A 23548-nucleotide genomic window follows, 5' to 3' on the forward strand; every position below is an offset into this window, starting at 1 on the left:
ACATTCTCTGAGCCTCAGGCGTCTCTCCTGTGAGATGGGGATGGTAACACTTTGACCCAGGATTCTTCTCAAAAGACAGGTGTACAGAAGAGCACTTTGTAGATAGCGAGCAAATAATTCGTGGTCCATCCCTACAGCACCCCCAGCCCGTAGTATCCGATTTGCCCCTTCCTAGCCTGTAGGTCAGCTTCTCGGTGCGGGAACTTCGCTTCACAAGTTCTGAACGGGAAAGCTCAGGGCCTGGCACCTAGCAGGTGCTCAACAAATAAATCAATGAACAATGACCCCCCAGGCAGCTTACGTTCCCTCTTAAGTAAGCGGGTAATCTCCCAGGATCTTTCCTCTCCGGTGCCTATGATATTATTTGCCTTTTTAAGGACAGGCCTCGGGCTCACATTTAGGAAAAGTGGGTGGGTGTGAAGACACTTTGATTAAAAGGTTAGTGCACGTTTTTGGTTCCCACTTCCGAATCTTCCAGAATTTATTTTTGCCTACTTAATAAAAAGAGCCATGTCACATTTCTTTAGCTTGTCTCCTGGGTTAAAAACATTTTTTTAAAGCCTGTATTTTAAACCACCCACTCCAGCCATCCCAGGACGCGGCGAGGAAGTGGGGGCGCAGACAGGTGGAGAGGGTGCCTCGAAGGCGGTAACCGAGGCGGCCCGGGCGGCGGCGTTCCGGAGCCCCACGCGTCCCTCGGCAGCGGGCGGCTCCGCTCCGAAGCCCCGCACCCTGGGTGGGCTCCCGCCTCCGGGCCTCCAAACTCTCGGCGGCCCCCGGACACCACCGGCAGCCGCAGAGCTCGGCCGGGCTCCAGGGCCCTCCGCCCGCTCTCCCGGAGGCCCAGCGCCGGCCGGAGGGGCGGGGCCAGGGCGGGGCGGCAGCGCTGATGTAATCCCGGCGCCTGGGCGGAAGGATATGGAACGCGCCCGGGTGGCGGGGCGCTGAGGCCGGTTGCCGGGTAACGGAGCGGAGCGGCCGCGGTGCGCCGCCTCCCGCCCTCCGCCGAGTGGCGCCGGAGCCGCCGCCGCTTTACGTAAGGCGCAGGCCAGGGCCGCCCGGCGCTCGGCAGCCGCTCGGCAGCCGCTCGGAGCCGTCGGAGCCAGGAGGCGCCTCCGCCGGCCGCCGCGCCGCCCGGCCGCTCGGCAGGTACCGCGGGCGGGCCAACTGGGCCGGGGCTCCTCGGGCGGGCGGGCGGGCCAGGGCTCCTCGGGCGGGCGGGCCGGGGCGGGCCGCCTCCGAGGCGGCCGAGTGGCTCCGGGGCCGGCCTGAGGGAGGCCGGGCCGTCCCGCCGGGCCGCGGGCTCCGCGAGGACGCCGGCCGGGCCCCGGGCGTGCGGTGGGCTGCGGGCCCGGGGACCCCGGCCCTGGGGACCCGGGCGCCGGCGCGCGGGGCGGACGATGAGTCCGCACAATGGGCCGGTGTCGCCGCGCTGGGAGCGGCTCTCCGGGGGCGGGCGCGGCCAGGCGGGGGCGGGGGGGGGCGCTCGCGGCGCGGGCCTCGCCCGGCGGCGCCCCTCCGTCCCCTCCCCTCCTGCATTGTCCTCTGGGGGCCCCGGCCGGGGAGCCGCCGGCGGGGGAGGGGCGGGGCGGGGCGGCGGGACGGACGGGCGCGCGGGCCCGTGGCGCTGCGCGCGCGGGGCGGGCCCTGGCGGCGGGGCGGGCCCTGCGGCCCGCGGTTCGGCGGAGGGTATGGCAGCCCGCGGGAGGGGCGGGCCCGCCGAGCTGCCCGCGGCCCCCTCTGAGCCCTCGGCGCCCCCGCGCGCGGGGAGCGGGTGGTCGCCGGGGAAATGCCCGCCACCCCGGGATGCGGCGGGCGGGGCGCAGCGGAGCGGGCCCGCCGGGCTGCTGGTGGCGGACCCCCAGACCGTGGGAGGACCCGGTTTTGGTTGCTCTTTCGCGAGCTTTCCGGTGTCGTCCTCCGTGGGCAAGCTGCGGAGACCTCGGCTAGGAAAACGCGCAGGCGATGAGGCGGGTGGGGGGACGTGCGGTTCTTTGGTACGGTTGAACTAAACGTACTTTCTGCTGATAATTACCTGGATTGGATTCTTGGATATCTAGGTCGGATTGTTGGTCCAAGTTCCTAAGAATGAGTTTTACGTGTTTGGGTCTTCGCTGGTTTAAAAAACCAGTGGTAGGCGATCGGTGAAGAGGTCGGGGCAAGCAGTTTTGATAATAGCTGATGCCGCGGGTAAAACTAACTGTACAGTCAAATCCCTGAGCTAGATTTCCCTGTGCAGTGTAAGACCGGTGCCAGAGCACCTTGACCGCTTCATAGACTTTGAATCCGACTGGGGGGAGGGGGGATCTATCGCTTTGCAGCCTGAAGGTCAAACATTCTCCAGTCGGTTATTTCGGATTGCTCCATTCATAAATGGTTCTCAGGATCTTTATGACATTTCCTTATGACAAGTTATCTCTGAAATTGTGCCTTTGCATACTTATAGGTAAGTTTCTTGCGGGTAGTACTTATGTTCAATATTCAGTTGCTGTACTTACTAAATAATGAATTTTTAATAATTCAAAAAACATTTACTGCTTCAGTTTGGGAACATGTATAACGGGTTTTACGTAAGCCTGTGTCATCAAGGAAATGCCAATTTGGCCACTGAAACATTGAAGGAAGGAGAGACTATTACTCTCAAGTATTTAATTTTGTAGAAAGTAGGATTAGAGGTACAGATATTTTGTTTTTAAAGAGAAGTACCAGTCTCTACTATGGCGTTAACGTAAGGCAAATCCGTAACTATTTTAAGGGTCGTTAGTTTATTTGTTATACAAGTTGCAAACATTTAAGAAAATTAAATGGATTTTTAGCACTTGTCTAATGATACCATAGATCACTGTGTGCTTTATTTTACAGGAGCACTTTTTGAAAGCAGTAAGGTTGTTTTTATTTTGCGTTGTGTGGAAAAGTACCGAGCCTGGGTGGTTCTCCTTGTTTTAGCAGCATTTGACTTGGAGCAGTTAATGCCCTCTGAGCCAGTTTTCTCATCTGTAAAATGGGAAGGGTGATGATACCTGTCTCACAGGGTGGTTGGAGTGATCAAGTGAGGGGAGAGGGGAGATTGTTCCATCAACATGCAGTCTCTTAAAATATTGGATAGTGCTAGTGTGCCAAAGCTTCAGATTCCTTTCTTGGCTTTAAAGCTTTCTTAGGCTCCTCCCCATCCCTTCCTATCTGCACTTTGCCTGGCTGTCAGGTCATCTTTCCTAAACGCAGATTGGATCTTGTCAGTATCTGGCTCAGAAAGCTTCTAAGACTGCCTGTTGTTTGGAGGCCAGAATCCAGATTCAGCAGCAGCACGTTCAGGGCCCTTCACAGCCTGGCCCCAGGTATCTCTGAACTCTACCTGTCTTCTTAGTTCCCTTTCCACACGGTTCCTCCAAGTGAGACTCCTCTTGGTTCTCTTAACAGGCCAGGCTGCTTCATCCCTTCTTTCCTTATATCTTTTTCTCTGATTGGAATGCTGCATCTCACTTCCAGCCACTCCACTTTTTAAAAGTCCACATCTGATTTTATGTCCTCTCTGGAGCCCTTTGGAAATCCTGTGAAAGTGAGTTATTCATTTCTGCAGTCATAATCCTCTGTTTACTTTCATGATTGCCTCTATCACGTGTTGTGTATGTTAAACTCTGGCTGTGGTCACCATGTCATTATTTTATCCCCAACACCTTGCTCAAGGGTTTAAACGTGAAAATGTTCAAAAGTTTGCTAAATAAAGTCAAAGTCTGTAATTTACCTTATGGAGGATATTACTATTATAAAGTATTTTAATAACAAACATCAGTACTAACCACAGTACTGGGAATGAGATTTTATTATGTTGAAGATAGTTAATACTTAGCATATTTCTTTTCAATTATTTTTGACCTCTCACCAAATACCAAGTGGTATTTTTATACAAAGTCCAAACAACCACCTCTCCCATGTGTGTTGAAACTTTCAAGGTCCACAAGCCGAGCACCGCTGACTGCAGTCGCTGCACCCTGTGTCTCAGGAGGAGATCAGGGCACATGTTTTAAAATATTCCTTACCTTTGAAATGTAATTGTGCTCCCGGCAGATTGTTTAAAGTATTTCTGGTGGGTTTATTTTTTGGAGATTTATTATACTCACAAAAAGTAAACTGTTTTTGAGGGCGCTTATTTAAAGTACATTAGATCTGGATTCGAAAGACTCGGGTTTGTGCGTTGGCTCATCTCACCCTGGGTCACTGTGGGCAAGTTGATTAAATCTCTCTTGAACTTCAGTTTCTTTATTTTGTGAAATGAGAGCAGTCTTGTCTGTACTATTTTTGCTCTGCGGTGTGACTTAAAGTGGCTATTCTTTGTGTACTGCATGTTATTGTTCAGATAAAAGGTGATAAAATGATATCACTTCACAGGACATTCGTCCTCCTTGTCACGCTTTTTGAGTCTTCCTTTTCTTGACCAGATTTTGACCAGGTCTACCTCAGTGTGTCTTTTCCCTCAACCTTTTTGCTTTTGTTTTCCCAGAAGTTCCTCTGCCACTGCCCTCCCTGGCCCTTGTCAGTCCTTGTGGAGGGTGTTCCTGTAGGCCTGCTGACTGGCCTGCCTTTTTCTAGTCTCTCTAGTCCTCCTCTGTTCTGTTGCCAGAATTATTCAATATGTAAATCAAATCATATCATGGCCTGCCCCCAAGGTATATACCAGAGGTTCTCAACATTTCCCCCCATTCCATCACACCTGGGGCTATGACTTAGTTCTGTCGGTAGGCTAATTCCTATAAAGATTTTCACCTTGGAGACATCACCACCTGGCCGGTTGAGAATTAGTGTTAAAGGGTTAGGAAATCATTCTAAGACCTGTGCCATCTGGCCTCATGCTAACTTAGCTTCATATTTTATTGCATCTCTCTCATTACCTGGTATTTCAACACTAGACCTCTGGCCACTTTCCTGGTTGTTTGTCCGACTTCTTGGCTCTGGAACGTTCTTTCTGCCTTTTTCTTATCAAAATCCTTAGTACTGCAGTCTTGGCTTAAATGCTTCTACGTCTAAGAAAGAAGCTTCCCCTGATTTTCAGTATTAACGCCTCGTTATTCTCCTACACAGGGCTTGATGATACCTCCACTCAGCTAGTTGTTGTTTTTGACTTGTTTATTCTTTATGTGGGTTATTGTCTCCTTAAGGGAAGAGGGGAAGATCTTACCCATTGCTGATTCCCTCTAGTGTGTAATGTAGTCTTTCACACGGTACTTTTTGATTTAAGTGCTTGATTGCGTTAACCCAGTCACTCTGCACTCTCTGATTTAGCAGAGGGGAGTGGGGTTGGAGTGACTTTCTGTGAGAGCTTCACGAATCCGCATGATACACTCAGAACAGCACGTAGTAAATGCTCAATAAGTGGAAGCTTTTAGCTATTAGTTGGAGCAGGTGTAGAGAACACTGGTGGTTGGGTATGTTGACTGATTGTATATGCTGGTTACTGTAACAGTGTTCACAGATTTATTTCTGGCTCCTTGTAAAGGAAAAAAAATCATCTGGTCTCTCCACCTTGGGAATAAGCAGAAAAGTGAGTATTTGGTTGGAGGGAGCACAAGCAGATTCATGGTGGTGGTCCTGAATTATTCTGAAGATGCACACACCTTCCTGTAACTGAGCCAGGGGTTTTGCAGTGGCTCAAGAAGTGGAAAATGGACTATCAGATTTTTATACATTATTTTTCAGTAAAGCACGTGTTTTTGTTTTAACCTTATATCTTGTTAATTATATATTAAGCAGTAGAATCTCCTTATTTACTGTTTGGAATGACTGTTGAAATTTTGTTTTTGACTTCGTCGCCAAAGCTTTTTCCTGTCACCAGGCTTTCTCTTAGAGTTTTCTATCTCTTCCTTTGTCTGCCCAGCAGTCTTGCCTGGTGGCTGGATAGGGAGAAGCTAGGTGAGGAAAACCAGCTATAATTTTGAAACTTTTAATTAAATATTTACTTACTGTTTTTAAGCTTTTATGCGTTACTGATTGACAAGTTGTATCCAGAAACCTTAAAAAGTGGTATCTTTGGTTCTAACATAATATGGAATTCCCTACTTGGAGCAACATAAGAATATGTATTGATTGCCACTTAACTTACATTGACTGTATTTATGATTATGAGCTTTTAAAAAATCATTGGAAATCTGTATATTCCTAATAAATCTCTCTTAAAACCTGCCCCAAAGAATTGAGGTTGATAGGCACATCCCAGTGGATGAACTAGTGTCAACTGGAAATGAAAGCAGTAGCATAGTTAGGAGAGTAATAATAGCAGACATGCTCGAGACTGTGTGAGTTCTGTGCATGCAGGCGCTGTTTGTGTGTGTGTGTGTATCCACCTGTGTGTATGTATGTGGTTCTCTCGTGGCGGAGCCGAGCCTAGGCACTGTGTGTCTGTAGTCTTTATAGTGCCTGGCACAGGGAGTGGTCCCTCAGCACACACTGATATCAGATGAGTCAGTCACACATGGAGATAAGTAAGTGTAAAGACATGGGCCTCAGCACATTTCCACATTTCTTTTTTGGTAATATGGTTGCTACCTCAGTCACAGGGAGAGGTGGAAAGTGGGGAGGGATTTATTTTCCCTTTCAGCCAGGAGTTTGTTTCTAGCTCAGTTACATTTTTCCAAGTGTCTGTGGAATCTTAATAGCCAGTCCATGACTATGTCAAAATTGTTTGCCCAGTTTGGGGGGTTATTCAGGCCCTTTTTTTCTTTTCTTTTTCTTGGTGTTTGATTAACATTTTGATCCTTGTTAGTGTCTTCCCTGAAGATTTTAATGGTGAGAAAGTTGAAAAAAAATTTTTGTTAAAGTATAAATGACTTACAATATTCTGTTAGTTTTGGGTACACAGCATAGTGATTCAGTTATTTTTATACATTACAAACTGATCACCACAAGAAAGTTGAAATTGAATAGACACATTTTTTAAAGAACTTTTATTGAGATACAGTTAACATACAATAAACTGCATATATTTAGAGTGTACAATTTGGTATCCCAGTCTCCCAGTTCATTCCCCCCCAAGCCTCCCCGCTTTCCCTGCTTGGTGTCCATATGTTTGTTCTCTACAAAGTAGACACATTTTTGGTCCTTCTTTGGTCCCTGTTATTGTTGTTACTTGCCTCTGCTTCCTTTGATTACCACCAGAGATAACTATTACTGATTGTGTTGTTAATTACCTTTTGCTAGTACCATCAAAGGAGTTTCTTGTTTTTATAAAACATAAAGCTTAGTTTAAAACTATCGCAATATATTTTGTATGATTTACCAAAACACTGTTTTGAATATAAGTAACTCTTATAAAGCCTATTTATTTTTTAAAAAGTGCATGTTAAATCTAAAAGGGCAGTAAATCATGAGATAAATAGTAAATCTTCTCTTTCACTCCCCTTCTCATCCTTGTACTCATCTTGAAAAATCACTGATAAGCTTCTTTGATGTCATAGAAAAAAAATTATGCCTGTACTTGTAAAAAGTGGAGTCATGGTAGAGAGTGTTCTACTAAACAAACACTAAACTTTGTATCTTGGAGTGCTTTCCACATCAGCGTGTATAGATCTTCCTCAGGTACAGATCTGCTTCATTGTGTTTTTTAAGGTGCTTCGTGTTCTGGGGTATTTAGTTAGTTGGTGGAGTAGGCTTCCATGTTGTTAGTGTAACACGGTGAACATTTCTGTACATAATGTTTTGGTGAACTTTGTGAGAAACCTCCTTACTCTAGGCAGCCTAAAAACAAAACAAAACAAAAACACAAAAAACCCAACAAGTTTCTAACTTCTCTAAATTATCATTGATCATATTAAAATTTTTCTTCTTGGCTCTGTTAGTTTTAATAATTGTAGTCGTTAGACTGGATATTTTCTTCCCTGAAGTAGTCCTGTGGGTATTTAGGGTTATTTGGGGCTTTACTTAGTCTAAAAGTGGTCAGAGTTTGTGGTGAAGGGTAAGGGCTTCTTAGAAGTAGCTGTAAGAAACGGGTAAGGAGGAGAAGGAGGCCACTCTTGTGAGAGCACTTCCTACGCGTGAGGCCTTTTGTCAGGGACCTTAGGTAAACTGTTTCCTTTAATCCTCCTGAGAGCTCTTGAGATAGGTGGTGTTATCCTCATTTTACAGGTGGTGAAGCTGCAGCTCGGAGGCCTGAGGAAACATCCCTGAGGTTACACGTAGTGTGTGGCAGAGCCAGAGCCCCAGCTTCCGTCTTTGCAACTTAATGTACTTTCTGCTGCCTGGCTCTTCCGAGAGATTCATTCATTCACACGGTACTTGGCTGCTCACGATGTCCTAGGCGTAGATGCCTAGATGGTCAAGACATGCAGGAGACTTACACAAGAAGAACGAGCGAGGGAGGGAGCAGAAGTGCTGGGAAGAGCCGTCGGCTTGCACGCAGGTGTGATCCTGTGCAAGGAGAGATGGAGGAGGGCTGGGCAGTTTGGAGACAGTCTTGGCCTGGCTGTCGGCTCTGCGGCAGGTCGGGTCTAGTACCCTCTCCGGGTCAGCATTGCTGGGAGCAGCCTGAGGGACACGTGGCCTGATGTCTTTGCCGTGGTGACTCCGACTGTGCCACAGCTGGAGGCTCTCAGGCAGCTGGGCCCCGCACGGCAGGCTGTCTGACCACCCCATGGCCACCATGCTGTTCAGTGCTGGTGGGGGTGGGGGAGACTAAGAAGATGCGTACGCATGCCAAGTGAAAATGCACGCTAAGAGGAAAAATAAAGTAGACGAGAAGGGTGTTGTGTGTTTTGGGTGGAAGGGAAGGGCTCCTGGTAAGATGACACTTGAGCTGAGACCTGAGGGGAGTAAGGGAGGAAGAGATGGAGCTGCCTGAGGAGCAGAACATTATCCAGGGGGCAGGCAGAACAAGCTGAAGACCCCAATTCTGGGTCGTTACAAAGCTGGAACTGAGAGGGCTTGCTGATGGGTTGGATGTGGAATGTGAGAGGAACAGGAGGAGTCAAGGAGGATGCTGGAGCTTTTGACTTGAGCAGTGGAAGCATGGAGTTGCCCTTGACTGACATTGGGAAGGTCATGGCAAGGGTTGTGGTGGTAAGAATTTGTGGGTTTTTGTTTGTGTTTTTTAAGAGATGTTGTAAGTTGAGGTGCTAGTTAAACATGTGTCTAGCTTGATGGCTCTGTAATTTTTAGGTTCATGAGAGAGAAGTGGGGGTGAGAGAGTTTGACATAATCTCTACTCAGATATATTTACAATCATGGGAGTAGAGATCAGCTAGGCCTGTGCCGTTCACTAAGCCTGAGCCACAGGCGGCTTCTGAGCACGTGAAATGAGGCTAATTTCACTTGAGATGTTCCGTGTCAGATACACACCAAATTTCAAAAACTTAGTGTGGAGAAAAAGAATGTAAAGTAGCTCATAATGATCTTTTACCTTGATTATATTTGGAGTGATAATATTTTGGGTCTGTTGAGTTAAATGAAGTAAATTTTTAAAATTAATTTCATCTGCTTTTCATTTTTAATTTGGCTACTAGAAACTTTTAAATTACATTGGTGTAACTCAGGTTTTGCTATTGGATGGCACTGAAGGGGGAAGTGAATGTGAATGGAGAAGTGCGAGGCCTAGCTGGGAGCTGTGCAAGAGGAGGGGCCAGCAGAGGAGGGGCCAAGAGGACAGCATGGTGGGGGTGGTAATAGTTGTGGTCTCTAGAGCTTGAGGAAAAGAAGAGGACCAGAGAGCAACTAGGACTGACCACCACGTACTGGAGGGACATGACTCTTTAGGCGTGAACAAGTCTTGGAGGTGGCCTGTATCTTTCCCTATGCTGTTTTGTTTTTGTTTTTTAAGTGAGTCTCATCAGAACAAGAATGCAACCTTTTCAACCAGAGTTATAAGGTAGCTTCTCTGCGGACACAGCCACAGCCGTAGGAAGAAACACACATTTAGAAGATTGGACACAGTTAATGCAGGCAAGTGACTGTGACCTCAAAGCCTTGCTCTCAGGGCTTTCTTTCATCTTGCAGCCTTCCCTTGATGAAACGACCATAAGAATTTCTTACCTTCCTTCCCCCAGTTCTAAGCCCTGGAGTGGACCTAGCTACCACGTTACCGTCCATTATCTAAACCTACAGTTTGGTTTTCTGTTTTACATGTAGCTCATTTGGTTGCGTTAGTCGGCCTGATTTGGCACCCCCTGCCCCCGCCCCTAGTCCGCTTCTGGCCTGATCACTGCACAGGGCTCCAGGGCTGAGGAACAGGCTTGGCCCTTCACTGGCAACAGGCGGGCCAAGGACCTTCCGGTGCCGCTCAGGGGCTTCTTTTTACCATGTGGGTATGTGTATCAGGCACATGTTTTTGCCCTTAGACATTATACTTTTTTGACCTGCGTTTCATTCTCCTATTTCCAGAAAAACACACTTGCACGTCTCAGAACAGTTTTTCACTACTGTGCCCTAGAAGCTGTCATGGAACCCGGAACTCCTCCGAGTGGAACTTACTTGAGCCTTGCCAGGGCAGGCCGGCGATCACCTGGAAAAGGCTCAGGTAGCGCCCTGTGGTCTACAGCGGCTGCGGTGGGGCAGGACTGGTCTCGCTTTCTCTCTGGCTCCGGCATCAGTTCTGTCAGCTTCTCGAGATGCCTCCAGGCCTGTGGGGACAGTCCAAACCAGAAACTTTGATTTAAAAGGATATGTTAAATGCAAAGTAAAAAGGCTTGGCTTTCATGCTTCAAAATTGCATGACGGCCAGGCTAGAAGTTAGATGAGGGGCGAATGGTATGATGGAAGGGGCATCAGCCCTGGACCTAGGCCCACACTGGCCCTGGTGGTGACTCACCTGGGACTCTGAACACACGTTTAAGTTTCTTAATCCATAAAATGAGGAGGTTTGGCTTAGCTCAGGGTTTGTTCATGCTGTGAAAGCAGTATCTGCACAAAGTAGGTGCTCAAAGATGTATTGAATGGATGGATAAAAGAATTCTAGAGAGCCCAGGTACTTACAGCCTCAGGCGGGGGTGGGACAGGGCCCCCACTCCTCACCTGTGCCCCTTTAGCCCGTCTCAGATATGCTACTGGCTTCTACTGCTTTGAGCAGTGTTGGCGCAACACTAGACTCGATGACCTCTCTCTGAACATGAAGATGGCATGCTGCTGATGCTCCCCGCTGTCACATCCTCGTCTACTTTTTACCAAAAGTCGTGGGAGAATAAATGCAGTTTCAGTCCTATGTAGGGTGGGAAGTGCCACAGAGGGGTTGTGTTGTTTCCTAGCACAGCTGTAATAAAGTGCCACAAACTAGGTGGCTTAGAACAACAGACGTTCTCTCTCAGTTCTGGAGGCCAGAACTTTGCAGTCCAGGTGTTGTCAGCAGGGTTGGTTCCTTCTGGAGGTTCTGAGGGAGGACCTGCTCTGTGCCCCTCTCCTAACTTCTGGTGGTTACTGGCAATCTTTGGCATTTCTTGGGTTGCAGGCACACCAGTCCAATCTCTACTTCTGTCTCTGTGTGACATTCTCTGTGTGTCTCTTTCCAAATTTCCTTCTTCTTATATGGACATCCATCCTTGGATTAGGGTCTGAACAGAGGTAGATTGAAAATGAATAGTGATTGTAAGAGAATGAAGAGTTGCTAGTTGAAAGTGATTACGTTGCCTAGAACTTTGGTTAGCATATTCATGTTCTTAAACATAAAACAGAATTTCCATAGGGTGCAATAGTGGATTCTGGTTTTTCTGCAGAGCAGATGATGTGTGAGGATGATCATTTCGTGAATGTGCTGAAATCACATTCTCTTAGCTTCAAAATTACTATCTAGGACGCTGCCATTACCTTCCAGGTTAAGCTGCCTTGTGTCTTGCACAAAGTAAGCCTAAACCAAACGGTGATTGTTTCTGGTATTTAAATACTCGTACAATTAAGGGGCATGTGACTGTGATGGGGTGGTCGGTTCCTTTATGAGTTCTTCGGTAGGTGGGTTCTCTGGAAGGGAGCAGTTTAGCATGCAGAATGTTGATTAAGGAGTACCCCTGGGGTCCACACCTGCAAAAGGAAGGGAGAATTTGGGCTGCTTTGCAGGTCCAGCTGTGGCCTTAACCTACTGCGTGGGGAGCTGTGAAGCTAGAACTCCCAGAGTTGCCCCGGGTTGGACCCGTGTACTCTCATCAGCCAGTCATCGACTGCGGAGCATTCCTGGGAAAGGCAGGGCATCGGGTGGGGTGGCTCCCTGCAGCCGAGGCAGGCAGTCCCGAAGGGGCCGTCACAGCACGCCCAGCAGCCGGCAGCGCATCCTTTGCTCAGGGGTCTGAGTGGTACATCACAGTGTCTGCCACAGTTGGACTACTTTTCTTAGAAAATTTTTGGTTGATTTGATTCTTTAGTTGTCCTTCTGGAGGAATATAGGATGTCTGTTCCCCTTTGTCTGTGACTCCCCTCAGTGTCCCCACCCCCCATCATGTATGTGTGTGGCAGGGGTGGGGTGGGGTGGCGAACAGGGTTATAGTACACATGAAGCTTTTCTTCTGCGGATTAAACACACTGGTTCCCTTAAGCTTACATTATTTCACATGGTATCTATGCTAAACTGCTGTTTTCTTGGTGTGGTTGAGACTTCCTTGGTTTTCTTTAGCCATGTGTCTGCATGTTTTCAAATATTTATCCGTGGCATTGAGGTCCTTGGAGCAATAGCTCAGTCTCAAAAATTTGAAACCTATTTCATGTGAATTTAAATTCTCATTTAATCCTGCCTCTCTCTTTCCCCTGTTGATTTGTCCTGCTTTGATGATTTGAAGGACCCTTTACAGAATCCGTGGTCAAGTTGGACTACATTAGAGCAGAATGTAATTCCTGGAAAGCCAGAGTTAGATGCAGACTGTTGCTGCTCAAGTCATCCCCTTTGGGGCCAGAAGGACCCTTCTGGGTTGTTGTGCATTGTTATCGGACGGTCTGTGGTGGTGAAGAGCTTGACCCTGGCCTTAGCTCAGTCTGCAATTCAAATCCCAACTCTTCCTCTTTTCTTGCTGTTTGGGGAAATTACTTTTCTAAGTTTCAGTTTCATCATCTGTAAAAAGGGAACACTTAGTGAGGATTCAATAAACGTAAGCTGCTTCTGCTGTTGCTGGAAGAAATTCACACTTATAAGAAAGTATTCACTCATTCTAGAAAGTTCACTAATTCTAGATATAGGTAACTGAGCAATATCCATGGTCTTAGCAAATGTCAAGTAGAAGGAAATAAAGCATGTCTACAGAAAACCTAGAGAGACATCCATCTTAGTGAGGAAGTGTGGAAACATTTCCTGTATAATCTTGTACAATACAAAGGACTCCCCACCGATACTACTTCTCTTGAGCACGAGCCCACACAGAAAGAACAGCATTAATGGGATTGGAATGCCGGGAACACAAAACTGTTGTCATATGCAGACAGTGATTGTGTAGAAGACCCGAGAGAATCTGTAATCTAGTGCCTGGGAGTGAATCTAACAGCCAAGGTCTGTGTGTTGAAAATTAAAACTTATTTGAAGGACATAAAAGGAGACCCAAATCAATGAGAAATGGCCCTTGTTCAGTATTGTAAAGCAATCAGTTCTCCTCAAATTGGTCTGTGTATTTAATGCATTTCCAATGAAAGTCACAGTAGGATTTCTCATAGAATGTGATGGCTGATTCTAAAATTATAAGAGAGCAAAGGGCCAAGATTGGGGAGACACCTCTGGAGAGAAATGTCGAGACTGTGTGGAAAGGTCTAGTGATGAAGGCAGCGTGGTGTTCGCGTGGGATGAATACACTGCGCACAAGACCTGTGATTGTATGGAACTTTGATAAGGGAGAGAAGTGGGTTACACATGGGGTTTGGAGGGCTGATCCTCAGTGATGCGGATGGTTGGTTTTACATGTAGAAAAAAAAAAATGAGGGCTTCCTAGGTGGCGCAGTGGTTGAGAATCCGCCTGCCAATGCAGGAGACACGGGTTCAATCCCTGCACCAGGAAGATCCTACATGCCACGGAGCAACTAAGCCCATGCGCCACACCTCTTGAGTCTGTGCTTTAGAGCCCGTGAGCCACAGCCATTGAGCCCATGTGCTGCAGCTGCTGAAGCCCACGCACCTGGAGCCTGTGCTCCACAACAAGAGAAGCCACAGCAATGCGGAGCTCGCGCACCGCAGCGAAGTGTAGTCCCCACTCACCACAGCTAAAAAGAAAGCCCGTACACAGCAAAAAAGACCCAACACAGCCAATAAAATAAATAAAATTTTTAAAAAATGAAATTAGATGCCTTCTTCACAATTCTACTTAGCTAATTCTAGATATAGGTAACTTGTAGATGGATTAAGGATTGAATATTTTATTAGATTTCTCAGGGTTTTACTTTGATGACCAAAACCCCAAATCTCAGTGGCTTAAACATCAAACATTTCTTCCTGGCTCTCATCACATACTGGCTGCCCTGAGTCGGCTGCTGTGGCTCTCTTCTAGGTGTCTTCTCATTCTGGGGCCCATGCTGTTCCTGTGATACCAGAAGAGGCCAGGCTGAGTCACATGATCACTTTTAAAGCTTCTGCTTGGACCTGGTTTATGCCATGTCCAACTGGTCATTGTGAATGGTGCAGGGGCATATACTGAGGCTTCAGGGAGGTACTGCCAGTCTGTTCCGTGGTGACAGCAGAGACCTGCTGGGTAAAGGGATGTATAAGGGAATGAAAAGGATAGTTGGGAACATACTATTTCAGTCTGCCACCAATGGGAGAAGAGAAACTTGAATACTTTCAGAAGAAAATACAGACAAGTATCTTTCTGATCTTGAGGTAAGGAAGGATATCTGAAGACAGTGTTCTCAAACTTTAACATATATTTGTCATCTGGGGGAACGTGGTAAAATGCAGCTTCTGATTCAGTGGACCTGGAGTGACGTCTTAGAGTCTGCATTTCTGACAAGCTCCCAGGGGACGCTGGTGCTGGTGCATGCACCACACTTTGAGTAGCAAAGTCTTAAGACAAAAAATGCCAGCCATAAAAAGGGAAGATTGGTAAACTCGGCGTATTAAAGTTAGGAGTTTTTATCAAAGGATAGTGTGAAGAAAATGATGAGCCACACACTGGGAAAAGTACTTCTGGTATATTTAACTAGTAAGGGGTTAGTGTCCATATATGAAGAACTTCTAGAAATCCACAAAAAAGAAACAGTTCAACAGAAGAATGAGTAAAAAACGTGCACAGATAGTTCAGATAAGAAGAAATATAGCCAATAAGTATATGAAAAGTTGCTGTCATTAATGATAAGGGAAAGCAAATTAAATCTCAACGAGATATTTTTCTTTTACATTCACTACAGTGACAAAGATTAATGTCTCTGAGTACCATGTATTAGAATGTAGATTAAGGGATAACTTGCATACATTGCTGATTAAAGTGTAGTACTGGTATGACTGCTTTGGGAAATACTTTTACATTATCTTGGAAAGTTAAGCATTTGTATATCCTGTAACTTGACAGTCCCACTTCTGGGTATATATGCAAGAGAAATGTATACCAAGAACCCTATACCGTACTGTTCACAGGTGTTGTATTTATAATAGCAAAATATTGGAAACAAATGTTCATTCACAGGAGATTGAGTGACATATGGTATTTATACAGTGGAGTATTATACAATAGGAAACGTGAATAAACTTCTGCATACAACATGAGTGAATTTTGGAAACATAATGCTGAGTGCAAAAAGGAATTTCCAGGAGATTATATACATTGTAATACCATTTTTACAGAGCTCAAGAATAAGTAAAACTGAACAAAATATTGTTTAAGCATATATGCATTTGTGACAAGTTTTATTTTTTAAAAAAACTAAAGAAATGACAGTAGCTATTGCTGGATGGGGAAGCAGTGGAATGGGGTAGGGGAAGAAGGGACAAATAAATGGTAATATGTTCTAGGCTGGGTGGTACTTATTACCTTTTTGTATTTTATAACTGAAAAATGTTATGCATAGGTGTTTTATCTGTAATAAAGGCAAATGTTAATACCACTAATAGGCTGCATTCTAGAAGCCAGGTGAAAGAGACAGGGCTACTCTGTCTTAAGTGATTGGGTTAGTCAGGTTCCTCCAGGGAAACAACCGATGGGATTGGGGGTGGGGTGGGGAACATGGGATGGCGGCGGGGGGGGGGGGGGGGCGGATAAGGAATTGGCTCAGGTGATGGTGGAGGCTGATGGTGAAGTTCCGGCCTGAGAACCAGGAGAGCTGATGGTGTACCTCCAGTTCAGTCTGCAAGCGGGAGAGGACCAGTATCCCAGTTCAAAGACAGGCAGAGAGAAAGAGAATCCTTTCTTACTCAGACTTTTGTTCTCTTCCGGCTCAGCTGCGTAGGGGAGGACATCTGCTTTACTCAGTCTACTGATTCACATGCTAATCTCACCTAGAAAACACCCTCGCACACAACCCAGAAACACGGTTAAGCGAGTATCTGGGCACCCAGGGCCCAGTCGAGTTGACACCTAAAATTCATCCTCATAGTGACTGTCTCCCCTCCTAACCTCAGTTGCTCCTCTAGTAAAGATCACAGAGCCCTGTATAGGTATCTTATATTTTAGTGAAGACTTTCTCAGAGTTTCATGATACCTGCCTCTTTCTGAGCAGCCGTCATGCTAGAGTACTTGTTGGTTAGCTTTGTAGGAGGCCTGGGTGGTGTTGGCGCTGCTGTGCTTCATCTTCAGCCCTCCCACAGGACATAGTGACACAAAGGGGGTTTTGCTGGGACGTAGTAGGGTTCACAGTGCTCATTCAGGTATAGAACAAGGCAGAGCAGGCTGGTGATGCAGGGGGTGCAGAAGAAGGAAATTACGTGACGTGAGATGATCTCAGGGAAGCGAGGAACAACGGAGCAGTGAAGAAAGGCTAGCAGTTAATATGAGCGCTCGTACGTACAGTTCTTGTACAAACTGCGGCCTAGCTAGCGTACATTCAAACAGAAACATCCTCTGCGTAGCTGGATATATTAGACTCAGGGGTCAAGGGAGGAGAATTGATTTGTAGGTGGTGACATTTGCATACATTACACAGATTTTTTTTTTTTTCAGATGTTCATTCTTGTTTTATTTGTTCATGTAATGTGGAAAAGCAGAGGTGAGCAAACGTGCCATTTCCTCATACATTAAAACTACTCGGCCAGCTTAGGCATTACTTACTTGCTGTGCTTCTTTCCAGTGAGTTTCTAAGTAGCTGTATAGAAATAATTTTTAATTGAATAATTTCACCCACTTTGACTTTGCTTCAGAAGTACTTTATCAGTATTGATCGGTAAGGAAAAATGACTGTATGATCTCTTAGGGGTATCAATGACTACAGCGCAGGACTGACCGCTAAAATAATGACACCCTCATTAAACAAAGATTAGCTTTTATGAGTTTAATGGGGTAACCTCAATATATCTGGATTGGTTTGTTATGTGAAACATCTTTTCTATGGCTCAGTTTAAATGAAGTCCTCTACTATTTGTAGAGCTCTTGGTCATGTTAAGTATTATAGAAGATATGCAGATTAGTACACATAAACCTTGTTTTCTCAGAGTGCTTAATTTTCTGATTCTTCGACATTTAAAATTTGGAAGCTTTTTTGACAACTATAGGATAAAATAGAGTAAAATCAAATGTAAATGTTTATAAGGAAGATGTTGGGAATCCCCGTGAGGTAGACATTATGGTGGATTTGTACTGTGTCCCATGAGTCAAGTGAAACCTTTTTTCATAGTATCCCTTTTTTTTATAATTTTGGGTTAAGGTTGGCGACAAAGGGAATTTGTGCAGTAGCTAAAAGGCAGAAATAAGAGAGCTCTGATGTGTGCACGCTGAAGGTTGGTATAGGGCAGGTGCTGCTGCCATTCTGCACGTTGTTACACAGATCTTTAACGTTGCCATTGAAGAGTTAAAACATAAATGTTCATAGGGTCTCTGACACAACTCTAGGTAAAAACCACTCCATAGTTATAATTACTGGTAGGTAGGTAACACCTGGCAGATGCGTTTGGATAAGATTACTCTCACTTTTTAAATATTTCAAGGGATGATAATCTCTTTCTGGAGTTGTCTAATCATATTCATCTGAGTAGAATACTCATTACTAACTCCCAAATCAACTATTTCACATGACAGGAAACTTGACCAGAATCTATAAGAAAGAAATAATCAATTTTATATTGGATATGAGTTGTTTGAAAGTTGATTTTTATGTTTAGTGTTAGGATAATTGACGATTTTTCTTCCATCTTTGTTTACATGCTTTTCCGAAGGATGCTGCGTATGTTTATGCTACTTTTTTCCTTCTTTTACATTTACCTTTGTAATGTAATACTTATGATTTGCATGTATCTGTGAAATTTTAAAGAGTTTTGACCTGTATTGGGCTCTACAGATAGTCATCTTGGTCTGTTTTTTTAGGGGAAGAGTTTTAATTAGTGTAAAATTCCAATCCAAAATGTATCACCTTTGTTGAGTATCATACTTTCCTGAATACAGTATTTTTAATATATTTTTTAAGAATGTTGCATTGTTAACCTATCTTTAAAGTATTGGGTTGGCCAAAAGTTTCGTTTGGGTTTTTTTTGTACGCTCTCATGGAAAAACCCGAACGAACTTTTTGGCCAACCCAATACTTATATTTTGGATTTTGAAGAGTATGTCTATTTCATTGATCTAGGGAGAATTCCATAGATAAGTAGTCACTTGAGCTCCAGTTGTAGTAGGGCTTCTCAGCATGTTTCCCAGATTCAGGAATGCCTCAAAGTACACTTTAAATTCAGTAGCATTTCTAAATTTTTTAGCAGCAGTGCTTGACGTCCAGCAAAAGTTTATTAAATACAGGTACTTTGCATTTAGCCTGCATCTCCACCAGACCCTGGAGCGTGCCCTCTGAGCACCATCCTCTTTCCTCCATTGTAGATCCACCTGCCAGTTGGATTCACTCTTGGTGGTGCCTCTACCATTAACATCCTGTTGTCAGATGTCTGTCTTGATCCACTACAAAATAGCTTGGTTGTTCTGTGATATAGAACAAACCCAAGACCATTTCAATGGCTGTAGGCACCCCCATGATGTTCAGGTGCCTGCCTTGCTGCTGTGCGTGTCGTGTGCACCGGTAGGTAGGTCACCGTGGACCCTGACCTTGCAGTGCTGCAGAGAATGCAGGCATCAACCAATAGCCTCTAGGTGTGTGTACTCAAAGGTAATAAATGAGGATAAGGCATGCCCAGGGGAAAAGGGAGATTCTGGAAGTTCCTGGTATCATTAAAAAAAGGAGTACTGATTGATTTTACTGTATAGAGCAGTACAATTTATGCAGATTGTTTAAAGAAAAGGAGAAGAATATACTTAGTGATCTCATTCCTAAATTATATCTTCAGTTTAACTTTTCAACCCTGGGAAATTGAGACTGTAAGGATTCTAGGTGATCTATGTCTTGCTTATAATGTGGGCCATAGAGAAAATGTTAATTCTTTCTGGTTAGAAGATTATATTTACCAAAGCATATTCTTAGGAGCACAGAAAGGGTCCTTAACAAGTATGGAAAATGCTGTTTACTTTGTTTCCTTCCTGGAAACATACCATATTAAAAGTTCAACATGTCCTAAAACAAACAAACCTGCTTTTGTTTCAGCTCTGGTATTTCCCTAATTTATGCAAAAGGAAGAAGTCCTATAACAAAAGTAATACATTGTTATATCACCTGGAACATACCTTCGGGAAACTGTAGCAGCTTATCTTTTAAATGATGACACTGTTTATTTAAATAGCTTCCGAGGAGCTATAACTGTGGTTATTATAAGAGTGACATCTAAAAACTTCATTTAATCTTTGAAGCATGTATTGAGTAATTAATGGGTGCAAAATGAAAATATGTACTTTGAACCTATTCTGAATTCTCAAACATACATCTTTTTGTGAAATGAAACAGAATTTTACTCTGATTCTTTAAACTTCCTAACTGCTAGGGTATGAGTCAGATAACCGACGTGCAATGTTTGTGCTGAATCCACTATCTCTTGTTGACAGGCACCAAACATCATCGAAGTATTGCTTGGTACCTAAGTTCATTTTAGAGAACTGTAACATGTATTACTTAGATTATGGCTTTCAATAGTAACTACAAAAAAAATTGACCCACTGTCTTACCAGTGAGTTGTAGACTGTCAGGCCATTTTTTTCCCCACTCATGGAAACTCAGAAGGTAGATCACTTTGTAGTTTTGAGATGCGTAATTGAAAGCTGTAAAATTTTTATACACAGACATTTTGACAAGCAACAGTATCACTTTGAAAAATTATTTTAGTACACAGTGATCTAGTATTTTACTTGATAAAGTGTTTCGTCCTTGACAAAGTGGGTTTCATCATGTTAGAGCTTTTTGCATTTTCGAAAATTCTAAAAATCTACTTGTTTTAACTTTGTGTTTCCGAATAAACTTGCGTTGGGTTTGTGAAAAGTTGCATTTCTTAGAGTGAAGATCAATTTACGTTTCTCCTAATGGATCTTTTAAGGTTTCTAAAATTTAGTTGTTCCATCACTTTTCCAGCCATTTTTCTAAAAGCTTTCTAGAATTTCATAGTAGTGAACTGTTTTGATTTTTGGATTTTGTTTGATAGCTGGTTTGTAATCTTTGACACTTTTTTTATTTTAGATGTAAGTGTATACATTTCCCCCTCCCTTTTGACCCAAATGGCTTTCATGCGTGTTTTTTTTATCCTGTAAATTGTGTGACATGAAGTTTTCCGCTTTTAGGGAAAAAAGGGCATTTTTCTAAATCCCCGTAAATACTTTTTTGAAGGCATAAAAACTACTGTTTTGTAGCCCTGCCACAAAATTCTGACATCTAATAAATCCTGAATTAAACACCTCATAGGTTATTGTACTGTGATAACCTGCAAAGAAATGATAACCTTTGAAAAGCAGTTCAGCTTTCCAAACTAGATATTAACAGGTGAGTATGAATCAGCAAATAATTGCCAGTCAGTTGAAAGTTAGAAATAAAGCAATGTACTTTACATAAGCAGTTCATCTCCTTAGTATTTATTTAGCCTATTAAAACTATAAGAACATAGAGGCTAGTCCAGACTCTCATTTCTATAAGCATTTGACAGCAGCACAGTCAGTAGAGGAGAATTCATCCAAGTTGGACAGAAAGCTCTTCCCTTTCATTCATTCTCATTACAAATTTGATCTACATCTCATTTGTTTTGCTTTAATGGAAGTCTGCTTAGTACTTCTTTTTTTTAATTTATTTATTTTATTGGCTGTGTTGGGTCTTTTTTGCTGTGCGTGGGCTTTCTTTTAGTTGTGGTGAGTGGGGGTTACTCTGTTGTGGTACGCGGGCTCCTCATTGCCATGGCTTCTCGTGTTGCAGAGCACAGGCCCTAGGCGCGCAGGCTTCAGTAGTTGCAGCACATGGGCTCAGTAGTTGTGGCTCACGGGCTCTAAAGCACAGGCTCAGTAGTTGTGGTGCACGGACTTAGTTGGTCCGCGGGATGTGGGATCTTCTTGGAGCAGGGATTGAACCCGTGCGCCCTGCATTGGCAGGTAGATTCTTAACCACTGCACAACCTGGGAAACCCTCTTCCTTATTTTTTTTAAAATAAATTTATTTATTTAATTTATTTATTGGCTGCGTTGGGTCTTCGTTGCTGCACACGGGCTTTTTCTAGTTGCTGCTAGCAGGGGCTACTCTTCATTGTGGTACGCAGTCTTCTCATTGTAGTGGCTTCTCTTGTTTTGGAGCACAGGCCCTAGGCGTGTGGGCTTCAATAGTTGCGGCACATGGGCTCAATAGTTGTGGCTCATGGGCTCTAGAGCACAGGCTCAATAGTTGTGGTGCTCAGGCTTAGTTGCTCCGTAGCATGTGGAATCTTCCCAGGGCAGGGCTGGAACCCGTGTCCCCTGTGTTAGCAGGCGGATTCTTTACCACTGGCGCCACCTAGGAAGTCCCTCTTCCTTATCTTTTAAACATAGATATTAACCCAGGTCTGTTACATACCTGCAATTTATTAAGACATTTGCTGGTTCCTGTTACTGTCAAGTAGTAGTCTTATCTATAAGAACAATCCTACATTCATGAAAAAATTTGTCACTGGAGAATATATACTGATCAGTTCATTTCTGGTAACCTGGCTAGTAAAAATGGAATTTCCTAATCTATTATGCAGTTCTTCCTATTTGCACGGAAGAAGCTCATGTCCCACAGTAGATTTATTGATTACATTGTTTTAAAATGGAGTCTCATTCATTTTCTGGGACTTGACACACTTCTAAATGGGGAAGAGACTGTAGGTCTGATTGTCCATTTCTACGTAGTTTTCCAGTTACGTGGCTAAACAGGTGGACATGACCAGCTTTTACCCTTGGTCCTGTATTCAGTGATAGAGTTGTAGGTTAGGTTATAGATTGTCTGTGGATTTTCTTTTCTGTCCATAAAGTGGCTCTGGAGCCAGCTTGCCTACTAAAGAGAATACACAGTACCTTGTGTTCCACATTGATGCACTGAGATCTGAAAATAACAGGCAAAGATTATATGCATATGTATAACTACAAGGGTGAGTCAGAAATTATCTGCACTCTGGTTCTATTAAAATTTCTGTTGGCCACAGTCTTATCAGCGCCTTCGTTCAAGGCTGCTTGTCTCCTCAGTCACTTCTGTGCAGTTGTGAACGTGTTACCTCAGTTCATTTGTAACTGTGGTGTGAGCAAAAATGGATGCCCACTTGTGATGTGCACGAAAGAAGAGCAGCGTGCAGTGACTCGTTTTTTGTGGTCTGAGGGTGTGCACTTCCACACTCTTCTGCCCACACTGTTGACACTCTGCAGAAACTTCGTTTTGAGGTGTTAAAGCATCCTCCCTGTAGTCCTGATCTCGCTCCATTGGACATTCACCTGTTTGGTCCCCTGAAAGCAGCCCTATGAGGACAAAGAGTCACTTCTGATGAAGAAGTGAATATGATGGTGCATTTGTGGCTCACAGCTCAGCCTAAAACATTTTTTAACGAGGGGATACGAAAGCTTGTTGACAGGTGGACAAAGAGTATTGAAAAGCAAGGAGGGGCTTCCCTGGTGGCGCAGTGGTTAAGAATCCACCTGCCAATGCAGGGAACACAGATTCGATCCCTGCTCCAGGAAGATCCCATATGCCACGGAGCAGCTAAGCCCATGCACCACAGCTACTGAGCCCGTGCTCTAGAGCCTGTGAGCCGCAACTACTGAAGCCCACTAGCCTAGAGCCTGTGCTCCGCCACAAGAGGAGCCACAGCAATGAGGAGCCTGCGCACCACAACAAAGAGTAGTCCCCACTCTCCACACCTAGAGAAAGCCTGTGTGCAGCAACGAAGACCCAACACTGCCAATAAGTAAGTAAATTTATTTAAAAAAAAGAAAGAAAAGCAAGGAGACTATGTCAAAAACTCATGTATTTGTCTTTTCTAAAAGTTAAATTCTACAGCCAGCATGCGGATAATTTTTGACTCACCCCTGTAGCTCATTTTACGAGTGCACGCTCTGGTTTGCCTGGCAAATATTATTTAGGAAATTTGAGAAAGTAGTAGAATATGAAAGCCAGAGTCTTTGTATTT

General features: G+C 44.5%; 1 protein-coding gene across 9 annotated transcripts in view; it reads left to right on the forward strand.

Moving 5' to 3' along the window:
• The first annotated feature begins 952 nt into the window (after window positions 1–952).
• The window catches only part of KIAA0232 (KIAA0232 ortholog), an 82330-nt gene continuing 59734 nt past the window's right edge, over window positions 953–23548 (forward strand). For 6 of the 9 annotated variants that reach the window (XR_009048669.1, XR_009048668.1, XM_057704370.1 and 3 more), the window contains exon 1: window positions 953–1149. The gene's annotated coding sequence lies outside the window, so the exon portion shown is untranslated. Of the gene's footprint in view, window positions 1150–1683; window positions 2447–10362; window positions 10496–23548 lie in introns of those variants that run through there. The other 3 variants (XM_057704373.1, XM_057704372.1, XM_057704371.1) reach the window with 3 other exon arrangements.

This window comes from Hippopotamus amphibius, chromosome 13, assembly GCF_030028045.1.
Source record: "Hippopotamus amphibius kiboko isolate mHipAmp2 chromosome 13, mHipAmp2.hap2, whole genome shotgun sequence".
Lineage (NCBI taxonomy): Eukaryota > Metazoa > Chordata > Mammalia > Artiodactyla > Hippopotamidae > Hippopotamus > Hippopotamus amphibius.